Below are 9,528 nucleotides of genomic sequence, written 5' to 3'. Positions count from 1 at the left end.
TTGAACGCTACCTGGTATAAATATCCTTCCACAACATCACAAATATTTATGACATATTACTACATTTAGTATCAATGGAAAGTATAATGGAAACAACTATGGTTTTAACACAAAAATCATACACATCATGTATTTATGAGAATAATCAGCTATAAATCTGAGGAACTACTTTTACTTTCTTGAGTAACAACATCATTGACGTTACGTAACAGGTGACTAAACAACGGAAAATGCCGACCAAAAATAGATTCACTTTCGCTTACAATTCTCGTAAGGTGTCTCCTAAGAAACAATGATTTTGCAAGAAAATTCAATTTACCACAATACCAACCAAGAGAAAGAAAGGGGTGGAGGGCGGGGTGAGTACATGACATGTAATTTGTAAGAGAACACAAAGAAGAATGTCCCTTTAACCCAGTCTTACCCTATCTCATCCCCTTGCATGTAACAGGTACCATCACATTACTCTGACTCTCACAAGCACACTTGCTAAGATCCACATAATAAACGAAAAATGCTACACTAAAATTACAATTCCTGTTTACTCATGCATTACATTTCAATTTAGTAACTCGTGAAATTTGCTTAAGAAACCAAAACGGATCTCCATTTATCAGTAATTTAGCATAACACCCTTAACTTTGCAAGTTCCAAAGGACTCACCTCAAAAAAAAATAAGGAATTAAGGCTAATTCCTGCTCACCCTAGCAAAGGCTAGTCTCTCAGGAGGGGTGAAAGGGGTAGAGAGAGAGAGGGGGGGGGTTAAGTGTTCTGTTGACCCATATCCCGTCAACCTACTTCCCCCACCTAAGTCCTATCCCTATTCTGACTTCCATGAACACATTGCTGAGATCCACTTAAAAAGTGAAAAATTGTATTTCATGTTCACTCATACATTAAATTTCAATTTAATAATTCTTAAAATTTGCTCTAAAAACCTAAATTGATAATGCTTGATCATTGATTTATCAAAACATCCTCAACTTTGCAAGTTCCAAGGGACTCGCATCTCAAAAACTGAAAGAAATTGGAAGGCTAATTCCTGCCCACCCTAATTTTCATACCCTTTGTTTTAGTGGGCAGTGCTTGCTCAAGCATGAAAAGTTTTCCAACTTTTTGGTGTCATTTGAAAGTTGACTTTATAGGCTTCCATGTATGTAAGTGTTTTCCCCCAAAGTGATATATTTTTTATTTGGCAGCCATTTCAAAAGTGTATAGTTTTTTTTGGGACGCACTGTAGAAACAGCAATGCCTCTTCTAAAGCGTCAGGTAAACTTTGAAGGGGAATGCCACCTAAACTTTATTGTAGAAATTAGTAGAAAATCATGAAATATATTGGAGAAAATTTAAGGAAAATGAATCAAAGATAATACTTAGATTACGAGAATTTTGTCTTTTCATTTGTGACGTCACATGCAAGTACCACCCCTATATATCTTGTAGGAAAAACAATATCAATAAAGTAGGGTATCATTTTAAAGAGAATTAAATGGTCTATTCATTGGTATTAAGAAGCTACAATGACATCGGCAATGAAACGCTTTTCAGAGAGGCGGCGGGGGGGGGGGGGGGGGGGGCACCAACCTTAAATTGAAGACCCACTATCGTTTGGAATAACATGGATGTAGAGTGTAGTCTTTTAATGTTCCAGACCCGGTCATTTAATCATTTGAAGATCCTTCTGAACTAAGATCCTGTACTAAAGCATACATAAGGAGCATAGCCATTCAAAAATAATAAAAAAAAACTGCAACACCTCACCGTTTACCAAATTAAGACCTTGTAGAAATGAATATAGAATGTAATCTTTACCCTAGACCTTGTTGTATCAATAAAAAAAAAATATAATTTAATACCTCACCGTCTAATTCCTATCGAATAAGTTGTTGTTGTTGTTGTTTTAGCTTATACGGCGCGTGTCATTCAGTAGTGAATATTTGCGCCAAAAAAAACACATCCACCGAGCCGGATTCGAACCAGCGACATAAGGTTAATCATCAATCATCTACAGTCCTCCGCTCTACCAACTGAGCTATCGGTGGTTACTGGGTTTAGAGTGTAGTTTTTGCTCCAGACCGGGTGATTAAACAAATTCAAAACTATTTAAGAAATATATTGAAAATCGTAAAAATGGAGAATCATATATCAAATTAAAGGAGAAAATAAGAAGAACACGATGGTGTACATCATTTATCATGGAGACCGATGAAACTCAGTTAGTGATAGTTTAAAGTTCTCTCTCTGAATGCTTCAAACACGCAGAATTATGTCCGCGAAATTGGGGATTTTTTTATGACGTCACTGTCTGTACGAGTGGCGTGATTGGCTCTCCCACGTGAAGCTCCACTTGCATGCAAAAGCTGTTGCGAGGGTACGTTTTCTCCACATTGTCACTGAATACTTCGATCCCGATATGAAAGAAAACCCAGCATTTTATCTAGATTTGGATTTTCAAATTGATGATTTTGAAGATGAAGAGAATGATGATGAAGTGAACAACAAAGTGACGTAGTTGGAGGTAAATTGGGGGAATTACGCCGATTGTGTGTGGGTGTACGTGTGTAGATGGATGTGTGAGTTTTGTGACGGGGAAGAGGGGGGGGGAGCTGTGAGTGGTGGTGAGTTGAAGTGAGCTTGTGTGAGTGTCTGGGGAGAGAGATGAGGGGGGAGGGGGTATGGGGTAAGGTGAGTGTGTAGGGACGTTTTAGGATAACCTTCCTCTAATTAACCTTCAAAATAATCTTTTATCCTTTTTTTATTTCTTGTACAATTAATATGTGCGAAAGAGATTATTTCTATTCTATTCAGGGAAAAAGTCATTTTTTACAAAGTACGTTTTTTTTATTTTGTCGATTGATACGGGTTTTTCCCCTCTGCTTTCACATTGTTATAGAAGAGAAATTTAGCAGTTTAATTTCATTTGTAATCATTTTAAAAATATTCGTAATCTCATTGATATTGATATATTTATTTGTTTGATTGTTTATTGATTGTATACATACAAATAATCTTTATTTATATGAATTGTGATTGTAAACCTATTGATTTGAAAGAGACAGAAAATAAAATATTATTCAAAACAAAAATGATGATGAGTCGGACAATTCAACTTGCAACACGATCACATGCCGATTCGCTACCAACTCATGTAGCTGCTAAAAGTGCTAGCTACACCGCGCGGGCCAAATTGAATTCATGAAAATGAATTACCACACTGTCCAGACAGAGTCTCTTACCGGCATGCCCTCTTACCTCTGTGACTATGAAGAAGGAAAATAATGATATAACTGTACTTACAAACAAGTGAATATAATCCGAACCTGAAGGCAAATCAACGAATAGCAGCAGACGGTATGCACCGACGATAAACTTCATGTGGCTGGGATAGATTGTCACTCGTTCTGTTAGATGTAATTTTTATCTCATTAATTTTACAAAATTACGAAACTCGGGGAATCATTTATCTATATAAAAATATAGTAACATCTTGTATTATTTTTTAAATTACGATAAAACCTCGTAATTCCCCCAATTTACCTCCAACTATGTCACTTTGTTGTTCATTTCATCATCATTCTCTTCATCTTCAAAATCATCAATTTGAAAATCCAAATCTAGATAAAATTCTGGGTTTTCTTTCATTTCGTGATCGAAGTATTCAGTGACAGTGTGGAGAAAACGTACCCTCGCAACTGGTTTTGCATGCAAGTGGAGCTTCACGTGGGAGAGCCAATCACGCCTTTCGTACAGACACTGACGTCATCAAATTTGAGTCAATTCAGAGACCGATGCGAGGCATATTTCGGAGAGGCATTTTAGCGTTTTTTAATCGGCGATTTTCACCTAATGTATTATTTTCGGTATTTTTTTAATGACCCACTGATAATCCCCACATCATTACCTTTCCATTCATATATAATAAGACCACATTCATAATCAATATATTTCTCCTTTAGGCCCGCCATCTTCCACTACTAAGACTCTGTTATAAAGAACGTGTATATAACGTATTCTCAATTCTCCAGACCCGTTTATTTAAACAAATTTTCAAGACCCCACAGTCTCATCCCTGTGAAAAAGATGGATATAAAGCGTTGTCTTTTCTCCAGAGGTTTGATTAAAAAACCTTCAGAATTAATACCCAAGACTAAGACTCCGTTATAAAGCAAGGGTACATATCGTAGTCTTTACTCCAGACCCGTTTAAAAAAATTATGTTATAATCTTAAAAAATAAGACCCTGTAAGAAAGCATGGATATAAGAGCACAGTCTTTACCCCAGACGCTGTTATTAAAAAAAATTAGGAGATCTTCAATTTGACGACCCCACCGTCTCATATCTGTGGGAAAAAAATGGATATAGAGTGTAGTCTTTACTCCAAACCTGGTGATAAAAAAAACTTAAATAGTAAGACCCCATCATCTTCCAAACTAATAGTCTATAAGTATAACAAAGCACGGGTACCTATAGCATAGCCTTTACTCCAAATCCATTTATTAAAAAAACTACACTGTACACCCACTGTATAATTACGCTGTATACCCATGTGCTACATTACAGGTTCTTGTATTGAAGATGACGGGATTGACGTTTCGAAGATTCTTGATTTTTTTTTTCAAATGACTGGGTCTGGAGAAAATAATAACTCTATATCCATATGCTTGATGACATGGCAATGGTTTAGAAGATGGTGAGGTTTAAATTGTAAAGTTTATTTCTCTTTTTAACCACCGGGTTCTGAGTAAAGACTACGCTTAGCTAGTCCAGGTATAGCGTTAATCCTGTTGTTTGGAAGAATATATGGCCAAGACTGAGTATTAAAAAGTAAACTAATAACCTTCATCTTGTAGGGTAAGGTCGCATTGGGTCTGGAAAAGGAGACTACCAGCATCGGCCTCCGAGGCCCCCCCCCCCCCCCGGCTTAGATAGGGTTAAAGGGGCGAGAGGAACATATTAAAATGATTTTTATTATTAAAATATGCACTTTTAGAAGGGATGAGAACGCGAAATAAGGAAAACGGACAATGACAGGGCATGAAAAGAACGGTTTTAAGGAATGGAAACTTATCTGATACGAGAATGGGCACTTATATTTATAAAAAGGTAAAGGGGCACACTTTAACACATAAACAGGTCCTTCTAAGATGAAAGGGGCAAAGTTCTTGGGTTAAAAGGGAAAACTGTTTAGTGCTTCAAAAAGTGGGGGCACTGTGAACCCCCTGCCCCCCCTTCCCCCGGATCGCAGCCCCTGCATTCATATCATATGGAACATTCGTTGTAAAATCGAGGTGTATGAATTGCAACCTAAAAATATTTCATTTAGAGAGTAAAGTGCATCGCATTTGTGGGTATATAGTTCAAAATTAATGCCTCTTGTTGGTAAAGTGCGCTAGTATGACATGATTGTGTGGGAAATATTTTTATATACGTTAGTGGGTACAGTGTTTTTACACATGTGGCTGATATTACACAAGCTGACGTCACTTTGGGTGTGTTAAAAGAGATAGGAAACAATGTCTTGTTTGAATGTTCATAGATTCATAAAAAAATTAATATCAAATGGCATAGTAATCAAAACATTTTGGGTTTATAATTAAATTTTAAAGAAATTCGACAACTTCTGATGAAATCTGGAAATGAAATCAACAGATCAAGTTCAATGTGTGCATCAGTGGAAATCATGCTTGCCTCTCCCACCCCCTTTAATAATTGCCCCATGCAGTGTTCGAAACAGTACTAAATGTCCCTTTAAGGTGACACGACATATACTCCTGCGAAAATTGCGACAATTAATATCTCAGAAGGCATAGGATAAGTTTTAGGATTGTGATAGAGTTTTTGGTTCAGAATATTGTCATGATTACGATTAGGGTGTATTTAGTTTTGGAGGTTAGCTTTTATGTTTCGCTTAATGTTTAGAATTTCCATCGGAGCAATTGTCGCCAGAGCAAATGTCCACTAAGCCTGGTGCCCCCCCCCCCCCCCCACTGCCTCTCTGAAAAGCGTTTCATTGCCGATGACACTAGCTGTAGCTTCTCCCTTATGCAGGCATGTTTCTCATTTTAACAGTAATGTTATGAAACATTTCATGATAAATATCCTTAATATGGATAAAAACAGTAATTTGCACATATCCCGGAGGTTTGCACTTTTCCCGTGAAAATTGTTCATTTGCACATATCCCGTCGTCACGTTTGAACAGATGCCGTTGATAAATTTTGACAGATTTGCACATTTTCCAGCGTGGCGTTTGCACAAATCCCGGCGAAATTTTGCACATATACCGTTGTTTGCACATATCCCGGCGTTTGCACATATCACATATCACGGCTCCACAACCCCCTTCCCCTTTCGAATTTGATAGAGGCAAAACGAAGCTTTATATGTATGTGTGGGTGGAGCGTTACAACGTAATTTTGGCCAAACTACCTTGATATGAATGTGTCTGCTCTAAAGGCTTATACGTAACATCGTTAAGCCTAGTAACTACTCGGTCATTAGACATTTAAAAAATACTACATACAATATAAATAAATCACTACATACCTAAAGAGAAGTAGATAACAAAAGCAGATATGATCCACAGAGAGAGGTGTATTCGTTTGACCGCCATTTGTATAGCTGTACCTGTCTTGTAGTTAGCCATCCTCTGTCGAGATCATTTTTATCTTGTTAACATAAAGTTTGCATTATGTATATAAGGTTTTCTGTTTATTCAATCACGTGAAGATTAAAGGTTGTATTTGGTGAATTAATGATCAATTGTGATCAGTGTGTTGTTTGAGAAAATTTCATGCGTTATTAAATTGATATTTAATGCATGAGTGATCATGAATTGCAATTTTTAGTGCAGCATTTTGACTTTTTCATGTGGATCTCAGCAGTGTGTTCATAAGAGTCGGGAGAATAGGGGTAATATGACTTAGGTAGGTGTAGTACGTTGATGGGATAAAGGTCAAAGGAACATTTAGCAACCCCTCCCTCCATCTCGACCCTCCCCCCTTCTGTCCACCTGAGAGACTAAGCTCGGCTAGGCTGGATAGGAATTAGCCTGACAGTTTTTTGAGTGGTTAGTCCTTTGGAACTTGCAAAGCTAAGGTTGTTATGCTAAATTAATGAGTGAGATATGTTTTAGTTTCTTAGGCAAATTTCATGAGTTACTTAATTGAAATTTAATGTATGAGTGAACAGGAATTGTAATTTTAGTGTAGCATATTCATCTTGTGGACCTCAGAAGTGTGTTTCCTGAGAGTCAGAGTAATGTGATGGTACATGTTACAAGCAAGAGGGCGAGATATGCTAAGACTTGGTTAAAAGGGCATTCCTCTTCTTTTCGTCCTTTCACAAATTAATAGTCATAGGCATCCGCCCCCCTTCACCTCCAATTCCCCACTTTTTTTCTCTCTCTCTCTCTCTTTCACTTCCTGGATTGTATCCTATTCAAAACATAACTGCCAAGTGGCCGGTGGCTGGTGGTCTTTTTTTTCACTCAACGATTCTAAAAGATTTATGATTATGATGATTAATGAAATAATTTATTGAAAATAAACCTCAATGTTTGATTGATCACATTGCACATTGAATGACTTGATTTACTGATAAATTGTTGATTAAATGATTGATATAGGATAAGTTGATGTCCCAATTAAGAATGTATCATTAAATTCTGCTCTGGACTTCACGCGTACATGACAATAGCTGTCAGTCTCTCAACAGGAGGGGCCGGGAGAGCGGGAGACAGGAAGGGGGGGGCTGAATGTTCTGTTGACCCTTATTCCATCAACCAATTAACTTCTCCAACTTAAGTCCTATCTCACCCCTTATTCTCCCGACTCCCATGAACACATTGCTGAGATTCACGTGATAAAGTTGAAATGCTGCCCAAAAAGTGTAATTTGTCTTCACTAATGCATTAAAGTTCAGTTTAATAATGTATGAAATTTGCTTAAACAACCAAAACTGGTCACGATTGATCATTAATTTATCACAACGCCTTTAACTTTGCAAGTTCCAAAGGATTTGCCTTTCGAAAACTGACATAAATAGGAAGGTTAATTCCGGCCCAGCCTAATTTTCATACCCTTTGTTTCAGTGGGCAGTGCTCGCTCAAGCATAAATAGATTTCAAACTTTTTGTTGTCATTTGAGAGTTGACTTTATTGGCTTCCATATATGTAAGTGTTTTTCCCCATAGTGCTATATTTTTTATTTGGCAGCCATTTCAAAAGTGTATTGGTTTTGGGGGACGCACTCTAGGTTCATACACTTTGGAAGTTATGATATTTCAAAGACTTAACCTTGGAAAAGCAGCACCTACAGTCTCGTTCTGCTATGCAGGTGATACAAAAGTTAGACATCAATCGTTAATATAATTTCAAATTCATCTTCGTGAACATGGCAAAGAGACTACATGGAGAGGGTGAACTTAAAAACTCTTATCATTCTTATCATCGTTGGTTATCATTGCGACTCAATAATGTAGACACTTGAACTTGATACCCACCCTGGATCAGATGATAAACGTTTATGATTACTTTGCTCATATTTTGTTGACATCAAATTGCATGTTTCATGTAGAACAGTCTTACAAAGAAGCTCATGGAAGGAGGTTTTATTGATTTACATTCATGCTCATGTGGTTAAAGTAAAATATCTTTAGCACAGTTTGGATATCATTTTCAAAAGAAATTGCATTAGGCTAAATGAAGGTAGACCGTGTGATGAGTGGACGAGTTTGCAATTTACCTTGATGGGTGCCGATGTGTATTTTTTAAAGGTTGATTGAGGTGGAAGTTATGGTCTTTTGTTTGTTTTATACCGTCTAATGTAAATACATATTTATATATATATATATATATATATAGGAAGGCAACTGCTATCCGTAGATAGCATAATATGGTAGCGTGTCATTAGTGCAACAGCATATATTTGTACTAGGAAGCAAACACAAATATCCATAAATCATGTATACATAACCAAGTTCAATGTTTGTATTACCATATTTATATACCGGGTGATTTATAATGCAAATGAAATGCGTGATTACCGAATAATCATAAATAACTATGAATTATGTTTGTCTTGGAATCTTCGCACAATATTGTATTGCACAGGAACCTTGCTATTTCCATGATCACAATGCACCATTCAAGATGATTTCATGTTGCAAATTGCTTTTAATGAGTTTTAATGACTCTGAATTGAATTGCAATTGATTCTGGTTTTAACTTGTTAGATCAATTTATTTTCAGTTGACTAACATTGTTCTCTTATAACATAAATTTTTAACGGATTTTATAGGCCCATTCTTCTTAGTACAAATATATATTTTGTTTCACTAATGACACCCTACCATATAATGCCATCTACTGATAGCAGTTGCCTTCCTCTACCCAAAAAAAAATGTAAAGACCATAACCTCAACCTCAATGAACCGTTGACAAACCTCATCGGCCCCTTATCAAGGTGAATTGCCAATTCGTCTATTGCTAAATTGTCCACTCATTGCACGGTCTACCTTCTTTTTAAT

The 9,528-nt window shown here is 36.7% G+C and overlaps 1 non-coding gene across 1 annotated transcript; it reads right to left on the bottom strand.

Moving 5' to 3' along the window:
• Positions 1 to 1,956: 1,956 nt before the first annotated feature.
• On the bottom strand, positions 1,957 to 2,042 carry TRNAY-GUA (transfer RNA tyrosine (anticodon GUA)). The gene is given in 2 exon segments: positions 1,957 to 1,992; positions 2,006 to 2,042. It is a non-coding gene; the product is annotated as a tRNA-Tyr (tRNA).
• Positions 2,043 to 9,528: the final 7,486 nt, after the last annotated feature.

Source organism: Lytechinus pictus, chromosome 8 (assembly GCF_037042905.1).
Source record: "Lytechinus pictus isolate F3 Inbred chromosome 8, Lp3.0, whole genome shotgun sequence".
Lineage (NCBI taxonomy): Eukaryota > Metazoa > Echinodermata > Echinoidea > Temnopleuroida > Toxopneustidae > Lytechinus > Lytechinus pictus.
Note: the sequence above shows the minus strand (reverse complement) of the source record. Positions and strands in the feature narration are given on the sequence as shown.